The sequence below is a fragment of the Leopardus geoffroyi genome, chromosome C1 (assembly GCF_018350155.1).
Source record: "Leopardus geoffroyi isolate Oge1 chromosome C1, O.geoffroyi_Oge1_pat1.0, whole genome shotgun sequence".
NCBI lineage: Eukaryota > Metazoa > Chordata > Mammalia > Carnivora > Felidae > Leopardus > Leopardus geoffroyi.
The window spans coordinates 15,422,522-15,444,681 of NC_059328.1; the positions used below are offsets into that span (position 1 = coordinate 15,422,522).

General features: G+C 38.7%; 1 protein-coding gene across 39 annotated transcripts in view; it reads right to left on the reverse strand.

Annotated features, from left to right (window-relative positions):
- The window catches only part of EIF4G3 (eukaryotic translation initiation factor 4 gamma 3), a 318,997-nt gene that overhangs the window by 178,983 nt on the left and 117,854 nt on the right, over positions 1-22,160 (reverse strand). The gene's annotated exons all lie outside the window — the stretch shown is intronic.

A 22,160-nucleotide genomic window follows, 5' to 3' on the forward strand; every position in this document is an offset into this window, starting at 1 on the left:
GAATCCAATGAGGAGCTCAAACCCACAAACCGTGAGATCATGACCTGAGCCAAAATCAAGAGTGGGACGCTTAACTGACTGAGCCACGCAGGCACCCCCACCCCACTTCTCCCATTCCTGTCTTGAGGCAAAACAATTCTTGCCTTGATGTTGATGTAGTTAGGAAAACATTTCATCTGTTACAATAAATGTTTTATGATACTGATTTACAATAAGGGAGAAAACAGATAAACTTTACAGAAATGCCATGTCATCGTTTCAGGTATGATTTTCAAATTTTTTCATCTCGAACCCTATAAAAGGGTTAAATCTAATAAAAGACTGAACAATAGATCAGATACCACTTTTAATTTCTTTTGCTAAGGATTCTACAGACCACTGAACGAACAGCAGAAAGAGAAGACCGTAAAGAACCAGTGAGAGGCCATAATACACTTCACAAAATAAAACAGAGCACGCATAAACCAGAACTGTGCACTTGGACTTTTTCCCAAACACATCATAATGCAAGGAGGATTGCTTCTCAAAGCAAATAACAGATGTGCTACTAGGACAGAATTTTTCCTTTTCCTGTACTGTAATGTTTGCCTGACAGTTAACACTGCTAAATGATTTCTGGAAAAGTTCACAGATGAACCTCACTATGTTTGTAGGTAATATCAAGGTCATCACCATGGCGTTCTGAGGAGTTACCCTGGGATTTCTAAACCACTTTAAATATCAGCTTTGCCTGAGGTGTAAGTTGTGTTTTTTTTTTTTTAAACAATTCTGCTGGGGAAATAAATAATATAGTCAAATAAAAAATAGTCAAATTAATAAACTCTTTTACAATATAAGACAACAATATTTAATGATATAAGTGCCTATGTAGCAAGGACTGATTTTCAGCACTGATGAACAGTTATGAGATGATACTAAAGGGTTTAGAAAAAGTCCCAGATGGTTCCCAGAGGCGGGGGGGGGGGGGGGGGGGGGGGGATGGGAGAAACAGGTGATGGGGATGAAGGACAGCACACGATGTCATATATACCAGGTGATATATGGAAGTATTAAATCCCTATATTGTACACCTGAAACTAATAAAACACTATATGTTAACTAACTGGAATTTAAATAAAAACGTTAAAAAAAAAAAAAACCCACAAGAGTGGGTAAATAAAAACAAATTTAAAAAACAACGTTAAATACTCCAAAACTATCGTAGCATAGGAGATGCCAACGTACACTTACTGGGATTTCAGGGGCTCTACGTTCATCATTCGACTGAACTCTCACACCAGCCTGTGTTGTGGGGCAGGCACACTTTGTTTTATTGCCCTTCACATTACTGAACTTGGCAAATACTGCTTTTTTTTTGTAAACAGAAGGTTTGTGGCAGTGCTGCATCAAGCAAGTCTAACAGTGCTTATGCTCACTTTGTGTCTCTGCGTCACTTTTTGATATTACAGTATTTCAAACATTTTCATTATTATATTTGTTATCATGATCTGTATGAGTAACTACGACTCACTGAAAGCTCAGAAAATGGTTAGCAATTCTTCACAGGAATAAAGTCTTTTTTTTAATTATTTTTAAAATTTTTATTTATTTTGAGAGAGAGCACGAGCGGGGGAGGGACAGAGAGAGAGAGAGAGAGAGAGAGAGAGAGAGAGAAAGAACCCCAAGCAGGCTCCACACGGCCAGCCCCGAGCCCAGCATGGGGCTTGAACCCACAAACCACGAGATCATGACCTGAGCTGAAAACAAGAGTTCAACACTCAACCTACTGAGCCACCCAGGAGCCCCTAAAGTCTTTAAAAAAAAATTTTTTTTAATGTGTATTTATTTTGAGAGACCAACAGACAGAAAATGAGTGGGGGAATGCAGGGAGAGAGGATGACACGGAATCTGAAGCAGGCCCCAGGCTCTGAACTGTCTGCACAGAGCCTGATAAGGGGCTCAAACTCATGAACCATGAGACTACGACCTGAGCCAAGGTCAACCAGGTCGAAGCTTAACCAACTGAGCCACTCAAGCACCCCGCCCCTCAAGTCTTTTTAAATTAAAGTTATATACATTGTTTGTTTTAGACAATGCTGCGTGTGGCACACTTAACAGACTACATATAATATAAACATAATTTGTATAGTCCTGGGAAAACCAAGAAGTTCCATTTGGAGGGAGGTTTAACATCCAAGTTCTTATAATTTTTTTTAAGTTTATCTATTTACTGGGGAGGGATTCACAGGGGCAGAGAGAGAGAAGGAGAGAGAATCTCAAGCAGGCTTTACACTGTCAGCACAGAGCCTGACAACACAGGGCTCAGTCCCACAAACCGTTGAGATCATGACCTGACCTGAAACCAAGAGTCAGAGGCTTAACTGACTGAACCACCTAGGCACCCCACAATTTATCATAATTAATAAGAGGTAGAACTGGGATTCATAACCAGGTCTGTGTTTTTAAAAAGAAACTTCATTTGTGCTCGCTTCGGCAGCACACACACTAAAACAAAAAACTTCACTTGAGTGTCCAACTTCAGCTCAGGTCACTCAGCAAACTGAGAATTCGCTCCTGTGGTTTATAGTGTGGATGTGGGGGTGGAGCTCCTTGGCTCAGAAAAAAATATGGGAAGAGTCCAGGATCAATCTCTTTTTTTAAGTTCCACTGATAGAGAAAATCTTGCTAGGAATCGATCACTGTTCAACTGGTGGGCTATCCTCGAGGACTCTTTAGAAATGCTCCAGCAGAGAGTAATCACCTCTGAACGGAATCTCTTCTCAACATCAGACACATGATTGTTAGAAAATTTAAAGGAATCTATTTTAAATGCTATCTCCCACAAACACTGCTCTTCCTTAATTGCGGCTTTTGGACATTTTTAAACGAATGTTTTAGGCAATTCAACTGTTCATTAAGTCATAATACGTGTCTCATTCTGCATTCACACGATCCAATCACTCTTTCTTACCTCAAAAATAGATCTTTAATAATGAGCATTACCCTACACACATTGAAGTATACTCTGTATTATTATTCAACACCCGTCTAACGGCTACACTTTCTTGCCAGTATTCCTATTAACCAAATACTAGAAGTATTTACCATAATAAACAGAACTCTAGCAAGAGACGATTTTGACAAACTGATTTCACATCATATTCTGTAAACTGAAATAATCAGCGCAAAAAATAATGAACCTTAACTTCTCATATTACATTTCTTTAAATACCTTAACATATAAAATCAGTTACTCAGAGACAGTATATCTTTGTACCTAACCACCATGACTCTATACAAAAGCTTATTTGTTTAATATTATGTTTAATAATATTAAATAATTTATTATTAATTAATAATCATTTATTTATAAAAGTAATAATGTGTGATTATGTTTAATATTCAGGCCAGAAAATGAAATCACTTGCTCAGAAAAGGAAATGAATACTATATTCAATATGTTACTGAACTGGTTTTTAAAACCCTAAATCCCTGTCATGGTATCCTGATCAAGGACTTTTCCAGTTTAGGAATCCAATCTTAATTATTTAATTCATGACAACAGTACAGCTGGAATATTAAGAAAAAATTCCCAGACACTTCCTCAAAATAAACCTTCCTCAGAGCAAGCTCTCTAAAGATACAACAACGGAATATCAGACTCTTTTTTACTTAGTTTTGTACCTATAAAAAAAAAAAAAAACTTTTGCTGAATTGTACAAAAAAGTTAACAGTACCAGTCAGGAAAAAGCTGGTCTGTTTAGCCAATTAAAGCACCACACAAACAGCCGCAAAGTGACACCTCTGGAAAACTTCATTTAGGGCTATTTTCATCCACCAAAGATTTAAGGACTTACTTATGGTTCAGACGACTGTACTAGTTATACAAGACAAGGAGTCTTGTCATTTAAAATTTGAAAACAACTGTACTGCAGCTTTAAATCCAGGAAGATTTGATTGTACTGAAGCCAAAAGCACCTGCAACCAATGTGCTCTTACTCTGCTTGTATTACAAGAGTCAATTATACAACACCTGTCAGAACAGAATTTTGCCCTATCATCAAAATAAATCAGAATACGTTATCAATACTGTAAAAACTATTTGAATACAGACTGTGATGCAAAGTATATTACCAGTATGAAGTTATTAACAGTTTCCTGTAGACACTAGATAGAAATGGTTTCTCAAAGCCACCACCCTTAAATTAAGAAATAGCACGGGGACCTGGGTGGCGCAGTCGGTTAAGCGTCCGACTTCAGCCAGGTCACGATCTCGCGGTCTGTGAGTTCGAGCCCCGCGTCAGGCTCTGGGCTGATGGCTCAGAGCCTGGAGCCTGTTTCCGATTCTGTGTCTCCCTCTCTCTCTGCCCCTCCCCCGTTCATGCTCTGTCTCTCTCTGTCCCAAAAATAAATAAACGTTGAAAAAAAAAAAAAAAAGAAATAGCCCAATTCATTATGTTTCTGTCATCTAAAAGTGTTCCTTTCACTGAAAGCTGCTCCCAGCAAAGAAGACCTAAGAAGTCTCATTTAGGCAGGGGTTTTTCCTGTTCCACAGCTTTGGTCTCACACTGCAATTACCTGGGCCCCATCCCAAGCAATTAAATGCAAATCTCTGAAGAATGGGACCCAGGCATCAGAAGGTTCTAATGGCAGTCAGGATGAGAACCACTGATAACTCTTCTCATTTCTGAGCAGTGTGACATTATGTGCAACAGAAAACACTGTCTGAATTTAACATTATTTCTGTATTCTTTACACTTAGATCAACATTTAAATGCTATGGTTTGTCACCTTCCACTAGACAATGATGGACTCATGACAGAATGGCTTTCACAATATACCTAGATCTGACAGGCTACCTGCTTTCCCACAACAGTAGCTGTACTGTTCCAAGTTCAGCTTTTCCCTATACAGCATGACAACTCAGTACCAGCTCCCCCAGGTTACTGGGCTAAAAGCACCGGTCTATCCAGGAGATATCACTGAGTTCCCAGGCAGCAAAGGCATTCTACAATCTGTGTACTGCTGCCTCTGTGCTTGTAACATCTATGTCAGCTATTCGTTACACTTCCTGTACTTTCTACATCTCTACTACTTTTCTCCCTCCATTCCTCCCATCTTCGTTTAGTTTCTGGTATCTTCCCCTACTTTTTCATCTAAAACATTTCTAGCCAGAGTCCTGATTCTCTTCATTCGTCACACTGGACAGAATCTTCACTCTAGGTCCTGCTGCTTCTCAGGACTACCTCCTCCTCCACTAACTTCTTGAATTCCAGATCTAGATGTACAGCTCTACATTTAAGAATCAGAAGCCTAAATATTGTGTGGCTGAATTTTTTAAAGCCCCACGTTTGCAGCAAATTTAAGTTGTTTGGGTGACTGTTTTTACTATTTGATAAAAATAAAGTCGTAAGTGGTGGCTGTATTCCTGAAGTATTTATGAAAGCTCAGTTTGTTAAACTAAACCTAAAATAAAATACTAAAGGGAATTAGGAGAAAACAAGGAAGAAGGCCAAGAGTTGGGACCTGAGGACACTGACCTGGTCCCTTACCAATGCTACCTACCTAAGGTACCTGAAGCAAACCATTTCATTTTTCCCCACTCAACTCTTCCAGCACATAAAACAGGAATGATCACATCCATCTTATAGTGTTCTTGTAATGATAAAATAAATAAAGTGAATTAAGAAATGCTCTGAAAACTCTAGCCTATAGAGTAATCTATCACCAAGATATTATCTTCAAATAATCTGATAAGAGGAGTACACAATAAATACGAGTTCATACTGTTGTAATTCAAACTATATTAGGAAGGACAACTTTTAGTGAAAATTATTTCTAAATGTTTCCACAGTCAGGCTTTCCTACCACTGTCCGTATCTGCTAAGGAACTGAAATTTGGGGGGCACCTGGGTGGCTCAGTCAGTTAAGCGTCTGACTCTGGATTTCAGCTCAAGTCATGATGTAGTGAGTGGTTCGAGAGTTTGAGCCTTGCATCAGGCTCTGTGCTGTCAGCACCGGGCCAGCTTCAGATCCTATCTCTCACCCCACCCTCAATCACACACACAGGCATGCAGTCTCTCTTGCGCTCTCACTCAAAAATAAACATTAAAAAAAAAAAAAGAACTGAAATTTTGGAGAATTTTTTTTCTGATTCCTACAGCATTAGATCTACTTTTAGAGCCTGTTGTTGCAACAGCTTCTAGTGTAAGACAGTCTTTTTCAAATACCCTCTAGGAACAGCCACTCTTCAAGAAATCTGCATTTCTTAAGGCTTTCAGAGTAAGTCAAACTAAGATTCAAAGAAGGATGCCTTTTATATATAACTGGCTTTAAAAAAATTTTTACCTTTTCTGCAAATTGTACAAAGTTTTATATTCCCCTTTTCTAGTATGCATTTCAACAGTGGGGTTTTTTTTTTTTTTTTCCTCTTTTGGTTTTCTATCTTCCTAACTTCACTGTTATAAAAGCTAAAAGATAATCACTCTCAAAAGCAGAGATAATCTAGGTTCCTGATACTTATTTTCTTGGCCTACTGGCTAGCTGCCAGTTTTTCTGCCACTTCCCTCCCTTCTTAAAAGTTGCCAAATGCTTATGTAAATAAGCCAGCTGGCTTCTGAGTCATCACTTCGGTATCCAACTTCCCTAACTCCCAACATGAACCTTAATATACTCTATGAACTCTATTAACAGGCCTTGGAATTCTTCTATGTCTTTTTGAACATAAGCAGCTGGATTTTTAGTGATTGTTCTCACTCCGATAAAGTTGTTATTGTCACCTGTTACTCATACACTAGTAAGTGTATCTATCATTCCTTCTAAACCTACCTTTCCTCTTGGTAACCCAAGACCTTTTTCTCTAAACCTGCTACTGTTTTCCCAAAGGACAAAATCTCTATGTACATAAAAATTTTAAAGTTACTACGAAATTCAATAGTCTACATTTAGTTGAACAAAATAACTGGTTTGCCAACGGCTTCTTCATTATGGCACCAAAGGCACAGGCAACAAGAGAAAAAACAGATAAATTAGGCTTAATCGAAATTCAAAATTTCTGTGCAAAGGGCACTATCAACAGTATGAAAAGGCAATTGAGGACTGCATATATCTGATAAGGAAGTGAGATCTAGAACATAAAAAGAACTCCTGTAACTCAACAGCAACAACAACACAAAACAATTAAAAAATGGGCAAAGGACTTGAATGGACATTTCTCCAAAGAATATATACAAATGGCCAATAAGCACATGCAAAGATGTTCAATATCACTAATCCTTAGTGACATGCAAACATACTCTCTCTCTCTCTCTCTCTAACACACACACACACACACACACACACACACTTTTCTGAACCCATTATCAAGTTTGTTAAACTCAAAAGCATATTCTAAATGACAGCGGATAAAAGGTGGCCAATTCAAAGCTGGAAATAATTATAAGGAAAGGCAGTTACTACACAAAAGTTCTGTATTAAAACAGATAATGCACTATGGCAATTTATAGCTGTATTTACAATCAACACCATCATAACAAGAAGTACACTAAGAATAGGTATGCATTAAAGAAAACTTACAGTCCCCCAAAGTACAATATAGCAATCTTCCACTCAGATCATTTGTTCATTTATTTAATTTTTCTTTCTTTTTTTTTTCAATTATTTATTTTGAGAGAAAGACAGAAAGTACAAGTGGGGAAATGGCAGAGAGAGGAGAGAGCCAGAAACCTAAGCAGGCTCCGCACCATCAGCACAGAGCCACAGAGCCAGACATGGGGCTCGAACCCAGGAACCCTGGTCTGAAATCAAGAGTCCGACGCTTAACTGAGCCACCCAGGCATGCCCATTTATTTTCAATTTTTCTATCTTCTATATGCCTTTAAGGCTATACATTTTCCTCTGAATAACATATCAAGCTTATGAGTAAGATTCACAAAATCTTATACAAAGTGGTATTTGTCATTTCAAAAGACAGCATTCTGTTTTGGTTTTATCTTTAATTCAAGAGATTTTAAAATTTCCAAATAAACAGATTTTGTTATCTACTCCCACATTACGTTAAGATTATGCAAAGTGTAAAATTATGTTCAACTAAAACAAATTCTAATTCTTATAGGCTTTTTTATTTTTTTTTTAATGTTTCTTTATTTTTGAGAGAGAGAGAGTGTGAGTGGGAGAGGGACAAAGAGAGAGGGGACAGAGGATCCAAAGCAGGCTCTGGACTGACAGCAGCGAGCCTGATGCAGGGCTTGAACTCACAAACCATGAGACCATGAACTGAGGTGAAGGTGGATGCTCAACCGATTGAGCCACCCAGGAGCCCCCTGATACACTTTTTTAAAAAACAATAATTATTGGGGGGGGAGGGGCGGCTGGATGGCTCAGTCAGTTGAGTGTCCAACTTTGGCTCAGGTCATGAGCTCGTAGGTTCTGAGTTTGAGCCCTGCATCAGGCTCTGTGCTGACAGCGCAGAGCTTGGAGCCTGCTTTGGATTCTGTGTCTCCCTTTCTCTCTGCTCCTCCCCTGTTCACACTGTGTCTCTCTCTCAAAAATAAACAAACATAAAAAAAAATTGTTTTAAACAACAATTATGTTAAAATAATTATGCAGAGTTTTAGCTTAAACATATAACTTAGATTTTGTTATTCTTTTGTTATTAAGCTCTAATTCTGTCACACATTCTGGAAAGGATGTAAATATGATTGAAATTTAACATTTTTCTCTTAGCCTAACATGATCAAATTTTGTAAATGCCCCTTAAGTATTTGAGAAAATAAAAATAAAAAGTATGACCTTAGTTAACAAAACGTGTTTTAAAAAATTTAAAATTATTTCATTTAAATTATCAGCTCGGGGGGGGGGGCACCTGGGTGGCTCAGTCGGTTGAGCATGAGACGTTGGCTCAGGTCATGATCTCACACTCTGTGAGTTCAAGCCCCGCGTCGGGCTCTGTGCTGACAGGTGGGAGCCTGGAGCTTGCTTCAGATTCTGTGTCTCCCCCTCTCTCTGCCCCTCCCCTGCTCATGCTCTGTCTCTGTCTCAAAAATAAATAAAAACATTAAAAAAATAAATAATCAGTTGGTTTTTAAATCTTCTATTTTAGTTGAATCACTAAAAAGTTACCTACATATTATTAAAATTTGATATTTATGATGTTCAAGTCACTGATACCCTCATTTTTTCATGATTAACTATGTCCAAAATTTCTCATCCATATATTTATTTTTCTGCTGACATACATATATATATATAAAATTTATATATGTGTAAAGCTATACCGATTTAAATAAAAACAACTTTACTATTTGTGTGATTTAGCTATATCAGAAATTGACAAACTATGGCCTTGGCACCTGTTTTTGAAAGGACAGCTAAACAAGATTTCTACATATTTAAAGGGAAAAGGAGAAGGTGGAGGAGGGGAGCCAGGAAAAAGTGTGATGAGGGGACTGACGGAAGAGAAGGGGAGAGAAGAAAGGGAAAAGAATGGGAGCAGAATAATAAGCAAAAGACTATACGACCCACAAAATCCAAATTCTTACCACCTGATCTTTAGAGCTTAAGTGTGCTCATCTATGTGAGAGGTTGGCAAATTTTTTTTTTACAGAGGTCCAGCCAGTAAATATTTTAGGCTTTGCAGGCCATACAATCTCTAGCAACTATTCAACTCTGCAGCTGTAGCACAAAAACAAAACTCATAAATAAATTACTATGGTTGGGTTCTAGTAAAACTTTACGTACCAAAAACAGGAGAGGGGCCAGCTTTTGCCCTTAGTCCATAGTTTATGAACACCTGATCTCCATGATTATACTTGTGGGTCTGTCCACTTCTCTGAGATATCACTCTCCCACACTAATTAATTATGGATCTGATCATTTCATTTTACATTTGCCTTATATTCTCAACAAATTAAGAAAGTAAGAGTTCATGATGTTACATCTTCTAGAAATTGAATCTTGTACTATAGGAATTATTTCTCTCCACAGTTTTTGGCCTTGAATTCTATGTTGACTTGTAAAGGTCGCTTAAGTCTGTGTTCCTTTCATTAGCATTTTCCTATTAATGGTTCCATACATTTGTTTTCAATCTTTCTGCATCATGTTTAAATGCATATACCTAAATTTTGGTTTTTGACCAATCTGAATCACTGTTTAATAGAGGAATTTAACTTCATTATTATTATATAGTGACTAACATATTTCACAGTCCTACTATGTTATCACATTTACTTGGCATTATCATCTTTCATACATTTACTAAATTCGCTGGGGTTTAAGGGCACCTGGGTGGCTCAGTTGGTTGAGTGTCCAACTCCTGACGGCGTTAGCTCAAGTCATCATCTCACAGTTTGGTTCGTGGATTTGAGCCCTGCGTTGGGCTCTGCATTGACAAGTGTGGAGACTGCCTGGGATTCTCTCTCTCCCCCTCTTTCTCTGTCCCTCCCCCACTCATTCACTCTTTCTTTCTCTTTCTTTCTCTCTCTCTCTCTCTCTCTCTCTCTCTCCCCCCCCCTTCAAAAAAAAAAAAAAAGAATCCTTGGAGTTTACTGGTTCCATCTTATCCTTTATTAGTAAGGAAATTATATATCCTTTTACCATTGTATGTGCCAGTTACTTACCTATTGTCTTTCACCACTAACCTACCCTCTAAGTAGGAAGCTGCTTTTACCTCCATTGCTCCAGACACCAGCTCCATTCAGATCAGAGCCTCTCAAAGCCATTAGAATGCCAGCAGCAGTATGCACACTTGATATTCGAAGTACCGGCCTCAGCCTCATCTAGTTCTCGTACCTAGTTTCTGTTATCCAAGGACCAAACTCCCTTCTCAGAAGTGTAAGCAACAGTCCCAAAAGACCCTTCCTCCAAGTTCCTAGGTCTGGCAACACCACCACTTCTCTCTCATTTCTTCAGCATTAGGGATGTTCGTTGCTTCCTGTGGTTATTAATCTCCAGATTGCCTCAGCATCCTCTTGACTATCAATCAGCTGGCATATGAAATCGATGTATTAAATCCCCTCTATTTGAAATACTTAGTACAACTGTTTTCTTTCCCCTGACAAAACATTAACAGCTATACTGCTAAACAATTTCGGTTGTTGTGTTGTTAACTGCACTAAACAGGCAGGTCTAAATTTAGGAAATAAACTGTAAAAGAAGGTAGGCATTTTAATGGTGATGGATCAAGAGTAAGAATTGAGGGGGCACTTGGGTGCCTCAATCAGTTAGACGTCCGACTCTTGAATTTTGGCTCAGATCATTATCTCACAGTTTGTGGGTTCAAGCCCTGCATCTGGCTCTGTACTGCCAGTGTAGAGCCTGTTTGGTATTCTCGCTCTCTGCCCCTCCCTCATTCGTGCTCACCCTTGCCCTCTCTCTCTCTCTCTCTCTCTCAAAATAAATAAATAAACTTTAAAAACATAATAATACAGTGCAGTATGTGAAAGTAGAGTATCACTGGCAGGAAACTAAAGAGATTTTGTCTGTGAAGTATAACAAAGTATTGCCAACATATTTTTTTTTTTTTTTCTATATATCACCTACTTAGGTGCCTAACAACATGCTGGGCAAACAGAAAACATACCCTATAAGAAAGGGAGAATTCAGATAGTTTGAGAGTTTATGATTCATAATAATAATAATAATAATAATAATAATAATAATAATAAGGGTACATCAACTGATAAAAAGTTTAAAATCAGGGATGCCTGGCTGGCTCAGTAGGAGGAGTATGTGACTCCTGATCTCAGGGTCATGAGTTTGAGCCCCACGTTGGACATAGAGATTACTTACACATGTACGTACGTACATATATACATAAATAAACAAGCAGCTTTAAAGTTTGCTTAAAATCTTTGTTTAAAAAAAGTTTGAGGGGCACCTGGGTGGCTCAGTCGGTTGAGCAACCAGCTTCGGCTCAGGTCATGGTGTCACAGTTTGTGAGTTCAAGCCCCGCATCGGGCTCTGTTGTGCTGACAGCTCGGAGCCTGGAGCCTGCTTCTGATTCTGTGTCTCCCTCTCTCTCTGCCCCTCCCCAACTCATGCTCTGTGTCTCTCTGTCTCAGAAATAAACATAAAAAAAAAAAAAAATTTTTTTTTAAAAAGTTTGAAATCAGGGGCACCTGGGTGGCTCAGTCGTTTGAGCGTCCAACTTCAGCTCAGGTCATGATCTTGTAGTTTGTTAAGTTCGAGCCCGGCATTGGGCTCTGTGCTGACAGCTCAGAACCTAGAGCCTGCTTTGGATTCTGTGTCTCCCTCTCTCTCTCTGTTCCTCCCCTGTTCATGCTTTATCTCTCTCTCAAAACTAAATAAACATTAAAAAAAATTTTTTTAAGTTTAAAATCAGATTTATCTCTTCCTCTCAGCTAACTTTCAGCGTGAGTGGACAGGTGAGAAAAAGAAATAGTAAATAAATTTATGCACTGAGGGAAAAAATGTGTTACTTTGGTAAGTAAATTATGACATTTTATTTTTAGGAGTCATTTCATATATCAATATATATTCATTGTTCATAGTTACTTGATTCTACTTGCTTTAACTGTAACTTAACCTTTCCTTCACCATTCATTGACTGTATTTTTTTTTTAATTTTATTTTATCTTAGAGAGAGACGGTATGCACTCGAGTGGAAAAGACAGGCAGAGGGAAAGAGATGGAATCCCAAGCATGCTCCATGCTTAACATGGAGTGCAATGCAGGGTTCTATCCCACGACCCTGGGATCATGACCTGAGTCAAAATCAAGAGTCAGACACTCAAATGACTGAGCAAACCAGGTGCCCTTCATTGACAGAATTTAAAATTACTGCAAAGCTACACTACATGTGTTGTCTGCTTTTCGTTGACTGTTGAGTCATTGAAATTCACAATTTTTAGTTCTATAAAGATGCTAGCTTTTTATACACTATACTTTGTAGTTAGCAAAACACTTCAAATGAATTTAATCTAATCCTTGACAAAATAAATACAGTTGACCCTTGAAGAACTCAGGGATTAGGGGCACTGACCTTCCCTCACAGTTGAAAATCTACGTACAACTTTTGATTCCCTGAAAACTTAACCACTAAACAGCCTACTGTTGACCAGAAGCCTCACCAATGACATATACGTTGGATAAACATGTATTTTGTATGTTATATGTATTATACTGTATTCTTAGAATAAAGTAAGATAGAGGGGTGCCTGGGTGGCTCATTTGGTTGAACAAATTTGGCTCAGTAAGGAGCCTGCTTAAGATTCTCTCTCCCCCTCTGCCACTCTCCTCCTCTGCTTGCATTCTCTAAAATAATAATAATAATAAAGTAAGCTAGAGAAAAGAAAATTGTAAGGAAAATACATATGTAGTACTATGCCGTATTTATAAAAAAAAAAAAAAAAAAAAAAGGTCTACCTATACACAGTTCAAACCTGTGTCATTCAAGGGCCACCTAAGCTTCTCTCACTTTTTCCATTGCTTGCAAATTGAACTTCTCCCCTGCCATTAATCATGTATAAACACATGTACCCATCTGTATGATTAAACTCAGAACAATACTCTATATCTCTATGGTACTTACCCCTTCTGCTGACCTTTCTCCTGTAGTCCTATCTGCCCACTTCCCCCAAAGCTCTCTGAATCACATAAATAGTGCCATGGATGCAGTTGAGCATCTACCTCACTAATCCCCTAAAATTCATATATTGAAACCCTATACCCCAATATGGTAATATTTGGAGACAGGGCCTTTGAGAGACAATTAGGTTTACATAAGGTCATGGGGATGTAGAGCCTCATGATGGGAGTAGGAGTAGTGCCTTTACAAGAGACACCAGAGAGCTTACATGTCTCTCCCTCTCTGCCACGAATAGAACATGACAAGAAGGTGGACTTCTGCAACCCAAGAAGGACCTCATAAGGAACCACAGCAGACAGTAGTACCCCGATCTTGGACTTCCCAGCATCCAGAAATATGAGAAATGAATGTCACCGTTTAAGCCACCCAGTCTCTGGTATTTTGTTATAACAGCCCAAGCAGACTAAGACAGATGGAATATGAATTTCTGGGGCAAATATCATAAGCACTTTGGATTGAATTGTCAGGCTGCTCCACTTCCTGACTTTCTTTACAATTTACTTGTTCAATTTCCCACCCCAAAATTTATTGGCATATGCTAATTTCTGTAGCTGAGTTGAAGTTGCAATTTCAGAACCATAAAAATCCAAAATATCTGAATGTCACAGCTGGGTAAAAAATAGATTGATGGCAATAAAGTGAATCTCTCTTCTAAAAGCATGAGAAACAAATGAAATGTCAAACTCCATAGGGGTGAACTTACAAGGAAAATGCTGAGAGAATTCACTACCTATTAAAACAGATGAGTGGTAGCCATAGAAATCAAGAAAAAGCAGAATCAGACTTATAAATACAAAGAACAAACTGATGGTTGCCAAAGGGAAGGGGGGGTAGACAAACAGGAGAAATGGGTGAAGAGGAGTAGGAGAGAGATACAGGTACGCTTCCAGTTATGGAGAATTAAGTCACAGGAATAAATGGTACACCATAGCGAATGCAGTGAGTGGGACTGTAATAGCCTTATATGGTGGCAGATGGTAGCTACACTTGTGAGCACGGTATAAGGTACAGGGTTGCTGAATCACTATATTGTACATCTGAAACTATTGTAACATTGTGTGTCAACTATCCTCAAATAAGAAGAGGAGAAGGAGGAGGAGGAGGAGGAGGAGGAGGCGGCGGCGGCGGCGGCTGTGGCAGCAGCCTGCCACAGCAGTGGAGGCTCACAAGATGTATCCAGAGAAGCAACTCTACATGTAAAGAGAGAATCCTAAACTTTGTCCTCCCTAACAAAGTTTATATAAAAATGAACATCATCAATAAAACTAGAGCCTATATCAAAGACAACAGAAGAAATGTGTATGAAATCACAACCAGTTTTTACAGATTGATTCTTTCAAAATTCTTTGGCTTTCTAAAACAATGTTGACTTAATGTAGGATTTTAAAACTTTCACTCTTTATACTTTAATATTTCAAAATACAAGTTCTCATCTTATAGATCTGCCAAACAGAATCTACAATATGGGAGTTTAGGGTGAGGAAAGTCTGAATAATAATTACAACTTACCTATCATCCTTGCTGCAACATTTAGAAATAACTAACCAAAGAAACTTTGAAAGAAAATCACTGGGATTTTACTCTATGCAATGAAAAGTATAATCAAGCATATAAAAATTACTTTAGGCATGTTTCGTGGTAAGTTACAAGACTGCATAAAAAATCAAATTCCCGGGGCGCCTGGGTGGCGCAGTCGGTTAAGTGTCCGACTTCAGCCAGGTCACGATCTCGCGGTCCGTGAGTTCGAGCCCCGCGTCAGGCTCTGGGCTGATGGCTCAGAGCCTGGAGCCTGTTTCCGATTCTGTGTCTCCCTCTCTCTCTGCCCCTCCCCCGTTCATGCTCTGTCTCTCTCTGTCCCAAAAATAAAAATAAACGTTGAAAAAAAAAAAATTAAAAAAAAAAAAAAAATCAAATTCCCCTGACAGGAAAATATTTGGTGAACTCCTGCCTTATAAAGATGGTTGCAACCGTTTTATTAATAAAAACAAAAAATGACAGAACATGTGAAGATCTCTAATCAAGTATGACAATATTAAAATAAATCTCAACGATTAGAAGAAAAAAGCTTACCACAATTACTTTGCATGTACCAGATGAAACCACAAACATAAATGATGTGGATATTTTATAGGTCCTTGTAACTTTTATACTAATGACATCTGTAAAGGCATGTTAATTGACAAAGTGTTTTAAAGACAATATGTGATGAGGTTTTCAACAAGGTATACATTTTTAAGCACACATATAACCAACTGGGGGGGAAAAAAACCAAACAATTTGGCACCAGGAGGGCCCCCTCAATAGAGTCAGTACTGCAGATTTCTGAACCCACATCAAATCCCCCTATGTGCCAGGAATGCAGCTGCAAAACACCACTCATTTCAAAAAATACTTCCTTAGATAGCCACAATGTGTTCCATGGGAGAAAGGGAGTAAAACACAACAAATTTTGCTTTGCTTTCATTTTTTATGAAAATCCAATACTCCTTTATTTCAATAACTAAATGTGATAAAAAATTTTCACAGCTTTCTCTATTTTATCCTGGTTATCAGCAAGGCTGTCATAGCTATCAAATCAATTTTATTTGCTTCATGACAGAAAAAAAAAAAAAAAGCTTGCATGCAGTAAATAAAATCATTATTTATCTTAATAATAAAGAAAAAGCAGTTGTAAAGCCTGAAATAATTAGTCAAGAACTACAAAGCAACATGAGACATTTTCTGTAATAAAACAAGACCTCTGAAAGGAAATTGAAGTCTGGAAGTTGGATAAAGTGAAGAGTTGTTCAAAACTCACTCTTTAGTAATCACGAAAATTGTAGTGTTTAAAAGAAATATCATGGTACACTTACCATGATGAGCATTGAGCAATGTACAGAATTGCTGAATCACTACACTGTACACCTGAAACTAATAAAACACTGTGTTAACCATACTGAAATTAAAATTTAAAACTTAATAAAATGAAAAAAAGAAGCAGCAGCAGCAGCAGCACGACCAATCACCATACCTCAATGGAGAAGTCCTTTGCTTAGAATTTCAAGAGACAATGAAGACTCGAACCAGTGGATCATACACCTTCACCATTCTCAGTCCACTACAAAACATGACTGAGTCGATCTCCCAGAAGAAAGAGGAGCCAAAAGAAATTTCCAGGAAAAGCAGGCAGAAAACATTTATCACTCCACTTCTTGGGCAATATTCTGACCACGCCTTCTCACTAATTACCGTGAACATAGCTTAGGAGTCACACAGTGACATCAAGAGAAAAAACGAAAAGGCCTAGATGTTGAACCTGATAATCAGTGCCAGCCTGGTCTCCTTATTTTGTAATTTAGCTCAAATCTACAAAAATTAACTGAGTTAAGAAGCAAATGTTTAACTACAATTAAGCAATAAGTAGAAAACATTTTTGTTTTGTTTAAGATAATGCAAATAACAAACTCCTGATATTTTCTTCAAAGATAAAAAATAAAACAGTGTAAAAGTCTACCTAACTTTAAATTTAAAAATACAGAATACAAAAGATTTTTGTAATAAGAATTGGCTCCTCTGAATTAGTTTCTAAAACTTATGAAGACTTTTTCTTTTTAATAAGTGGTTCTCTTTTTTTTTTTTTGTACATTTTTTTTAACGTTTATTTTTGAGAGAGACAGAGAGACAGAGCATGAGCAGGGGAGGGCAGAGAGACAGGGAGACACAGAATCTGAAGCAGGCTCCAGGCTCTGAGCCGTCTGCACAGAGCCTGACGTAGAGCCCGAACTCACGAACCATGAGATCACGACCTGAGCCGAAATCGAACACTTGACTGAGCCACCCAGGTGCCCCTAAAACCTATGAAGATCTTAAAGGGAATTCAGTTCTCACTTAATATGAAGCTCTTGTTTACAATGAGAAAAACTGAGCATTAAAAAGAACTTCCACTGGGTGAAACTTTGAAATAATATTGGCAGGGCTGAGACTCTTAAGTCTCCTGACTGCTGGGAGAGGATATTTTTCTACTTACTTTGAAATATGCCCCAAAAGATACTTTTTAAATTCCAAATTCCTGACCATTTCCTTCATAAATGCATTCTGGATTTAGTGACTGTTGAAGTGCTGCCATTTTAGGGTAACTGAAAAGAATCCACACCTTAAAAGACTGTGTCAAATTTACTGAACTTTGAAAACATCATTTTGGGGTGCCTGGGTGGCTTAGTAGGTTAAGCATCCAGCTCTTGATTTTGGTTAAGGTCATGATCCCAGGGTTATGGGATGGAGCTTTGCATTAGGCTCAATACTAAGCATGGAGCCTGCTTAAGATATTCTCTCTTTCAATCTCTCCCTCCCCCGTTCACACACTCGCTCTCTTAAAAAAAAAAAAAATTTTTTTTTTTAACTATTAGTCTTTTATGGTGTAATAGTCCAAAGTTTTTTACTTTGATTAAACAAAATCACCAGAGGGGAGAGGAGTGGAAAGATTCAGAAATCACGTAACAAAGGAAAATACAAATAAAACCTTAAATTTCACATGTGCATGTACATGCACATACATATGTAAAATCTTATCTCAAAGGCAAAGAAGCAGGTGAAGAGGTTGCCACTGATGATTTAAGAAACAGCCTGGGGGGCGCCTGGGTGGCGCAGTCGGTTAAGCAGCCGACTTCAACCAGGTCACGATCTCGCGGTCCGTGAGTTCGAGCCCCGCGTCGGGCTCTGGGCTGATGGCTCAGAGCCTGGAGCCTGTTTCCGATTCTGTGTCTCCCTCTCTCTCTCTGCCCCTCCCCCGTTCATGCTCTGTCTCTCTCTGTCCCAAAAATAAATAAACGTTGAAAAAAAAAAATTTTTTTTTAAAAAAAGAAACAGCCTGGGAGCAATTTTCTACAATTTCTCTCTTTTATGTTTCAAAGCTATGAAATTCACTTTTCTTCAACTTAGCTACATTCATTTAGACCCTAATAGGTTCATTTTGTGTTAAAACACTGAGTCACAAACACAGTCACTTGAAAAAAAAAAAAAACTCACAGAGGAAGGGGGAGACTCATTAAAAAGGCCATGTGCCCTGGGGTGCCTGGGTGGCTCAGTCGGTTGAGCTTCTGACTTCAGCTCAGGTCATGATCTCACAGTCTGTGCGTTCAAGCCCCGCATCGGGCTCTGTGCCGACGGCTCGGAGCCTGGAGCCTGCTTCGGATTCTGTGTCTCCCTCTATGTGCCCCTCCCCAGATTGCTCTTGCTCTCTCTCTCTCTCTCTCTCAAAAATAAATAAAACATCAAAAAAGTTTCCTTATTCTAGTCTTGAGTTGATTTGTGCACAAGAATAAACCACATTACTGCTAACAGAAAATGACCAAGGTTGGCTTCTTCTCTTATCCTGGAATGGATAAGCCAACGCAGGAGATAAGCAAAGACTTGGAAAATATCTCAAACTCTTGGGGAGAGCTTCTGAATTTCACACTAATACCAGTCACATAGCTAAATTAGAGCAGTCAGACACTCATACACTTGCACACACATATACATCTTGAGGAGAACCAAGTCTGACAGGCATGAAAATAATAAAAAGCCACTTACTGAAAGTAATTAGCATCTCCTATTCTAAGGCAGGATTTTATATAGTCTTCATAACAACTCTCTTAAAGGGTGGTAGGACTCTAATTCTCACCTATATAATGACATCATGTAACCAGAAAGAGAAAGACCAAGCCCCAGAAACCAGCTCTGTTGAGAGTCCAAGCCTGTAATACATTTTTCTTCTGTTTTGAAGGCTATGAGTTCCATTATGATCCACGAACATATCAACTGTTAAACCTAAGGAGACCACGTTTCCCACAGAACTCCTCAATTTTCCAAGCATGCCAATTCAGAAAAACTTCCTCACTCTATCAACACATGTTAAGACACTGTTAGGAAACAAATGAATCCATGTAAGTCCACCTGTGTCTGAAAGGAAAGAGAAAAAGGGGACTGTGAACCAGGTACGATTTAGTGGGTTCCTTCATCAAATTAGGAAATATGGTAGCAAAACAGACCACAAAGAAAAGCAAGATAATACTTGGTGACCATTCTCCACCAGGAGATTCTTGTACTCTGACTTCTAAAGGCAATAAATGGCATACATAAAGGCATTGGTAGGCTCAACAACTGAGACCACAGCAAGATCACTATTTTTAAATGCAAACTTTGCATTTTCAAGCAGCAAGGTCTTTCAGAAAACTTAAGTGCTTTCAGCCAACTGCCCAGGTCAAATCATAACTTATAATAATAAGAATGAGAAACTGAAAATAAGTTTTCCCCTTATGTTACAGTGATCAGTACTTGCCTCTGAGGCTCAAAACTTACCTTGTTTGCCTATATAGTCAACATGGATCTGGGTTCCTTAATATGTATTTGTAAAATTTTAAAATATTTTCCCCTTCCAGCTGACACAGTGTTAAGCTTTGTCAATAGAGGGACCTATAGAAATACTGCAGAAGGAAAGAGTTTTGATTCCTGGTTCCTATCTGGCTTGCAAATCACTTAGCTTCTCCAGTGATCACTTGCCCTAGAGTGCACAGCATCTTCAATGCCAGGCTTCTACAGCAATGAGCAGCGGCCAGCAGTACCCGGTGGTCAACAGTTGCCTCTGTTATTTTCTTAGGCAGTTTTGTAGCAAAATACCTCCTCTAAGAAACCTACCTGTGTAGAGCTTTCCCTGAGTACTCTAGAAGGAAGAATTGTGGCAAACTGCAGAGGGTAGATTTCTAGTAAATTCCACCGATGTGGCACCACAACAACTTCTCTAACATTCAGTGAGTCACATCATGCCCTATTCAACAAGGTCTGGACCTCAACCCAAGATGGGGGAGAAGTCTCTTACCTAACACTACCAAGGGGAAAAAAAAACAAAAACAAACACAAGACTTGGCTGGCCTTTTATGAATTTTAAAAACAACATACACTACGTATAAACGTGCTACACTTTGACCTTCCTAAAAAGTCCCCTGGAGGATTCCCAATTTTGAGTGAAGAACCAAACAAAAGAAGACTCTGCAGCAAGTTTAGGTTGTGATGCCAGTTGCTCTACCACATGGGACCTATGATCCAGCATAACCATGGTTACCTGAAGTATCTAGGATAAACAGAGATGGTATAACAAGAAGCCTCTAGCCACTGCACACGGCAGCACTTCTTTGCTATAAGAGATTGGCACTAGAGGATCCAGCATTCCCCAACGGCCCATGGGGTGAATTTCCAGCAAGTTCCACAGGTAGGATTTTTAGCATATTCCACTGGTATAACACTACACTGATTTCTCTACTATTAGGTACGCCACAGCCGTGAACTCTCCATTATCAGCCCTGGAGAAGGAGGTTCTTCCATTTGTATTCTGTCTCAGACCCAGGAGAAGCATCTGCTTCTTGTATTTGCTACTTGTGTATTTTCTAGAGTTCTCTTTCTTTAATAAGCCAATCGCTCATCATTCCAATTCGTTATACTGAATTCTCTTTTATTAGGTAATCTCTACACCCAACATGGGGCTTGAACACACAACCTCAAAAGCAAACAAGAGTCACATGCTCTATTTACTGAGCCAGACAGGTATCCCGTGAATAACCTTTTATATGAAACCTTCCCCATTCAAATTACCAAATGGTTTTTCCCTCCTGATTAGAATCCAACTAAAATACCATATTAACAACGTGAGTGTTCTCATCAGTGCCATGAAAACCAACACAAGAACCTACTTTTAAACAATTAAGAGTTCATTTTGACAAATTTTAGCTTTAAAACTAAAAATTAAATAGGAATGATGTAAACTTAGTTTAAGCATAGTACTAAGTCCAAATTAATGTATATATTTCTTAAAATATCAATCATGGTTTGGCAAGTTATACATTCCTTCTCCAAATGTTCTGCAGTCTTTAAAAAAATTTTTTTTATGTTTATTTATTTTTAAGAGAGAGAGACAGACAGAGAGAAAGTGTGAGTGGGGGAGGGGCAGGGAGAGAGGGAGACACAATCTGAAGCAGACTGCAGGCTTTGAGCTGTCAGGCAGAGAGCCTGATGAGGGGCTTGAACCCACAAACCACTAGATCGTGACCTGAGCCAAAGTCGAATGCTTAGCTAACTGAGCCACCCAGGTGCCCCTGTTCTAGAGTCTTTAAATGAACATTAATTAGCCCCTAATAATCACCAGCGTTTAACATTATTTTTAATAAGTAATACCTTATCTCTCTTATTCTATAGGGTGTAAAAGACCTAAAGTAGGGGTGCCTGGGTGGCTCAGTCAGTTAAGCATGTGACACTTAGTTTCAGCTCTGGTCATGATCTCACAGTTTGTGAGTATGAGTTCTGTATTGTCAGTGCAGAGCATGCTTAAGATTCTGTCTCTTTCTCTCTCTGCCCCTCCCCATTCATGCTCATTCCTGCTCTCTCTCTCTCAAAATAAATGAACTAAAAACAATTTTTTAAAGGCCTAAAATATGGAAGTGACAACTGAAAATAATGTTGTAAGCTTTCATTTTTAAAAGGGGCAGTTATGGGGCGCCTGGGTGGCTCAGTCGGTTAAGCGTCTGACTTCAGCTCAGGTCACGACCTCACGGTCCGGGAGTTCGAG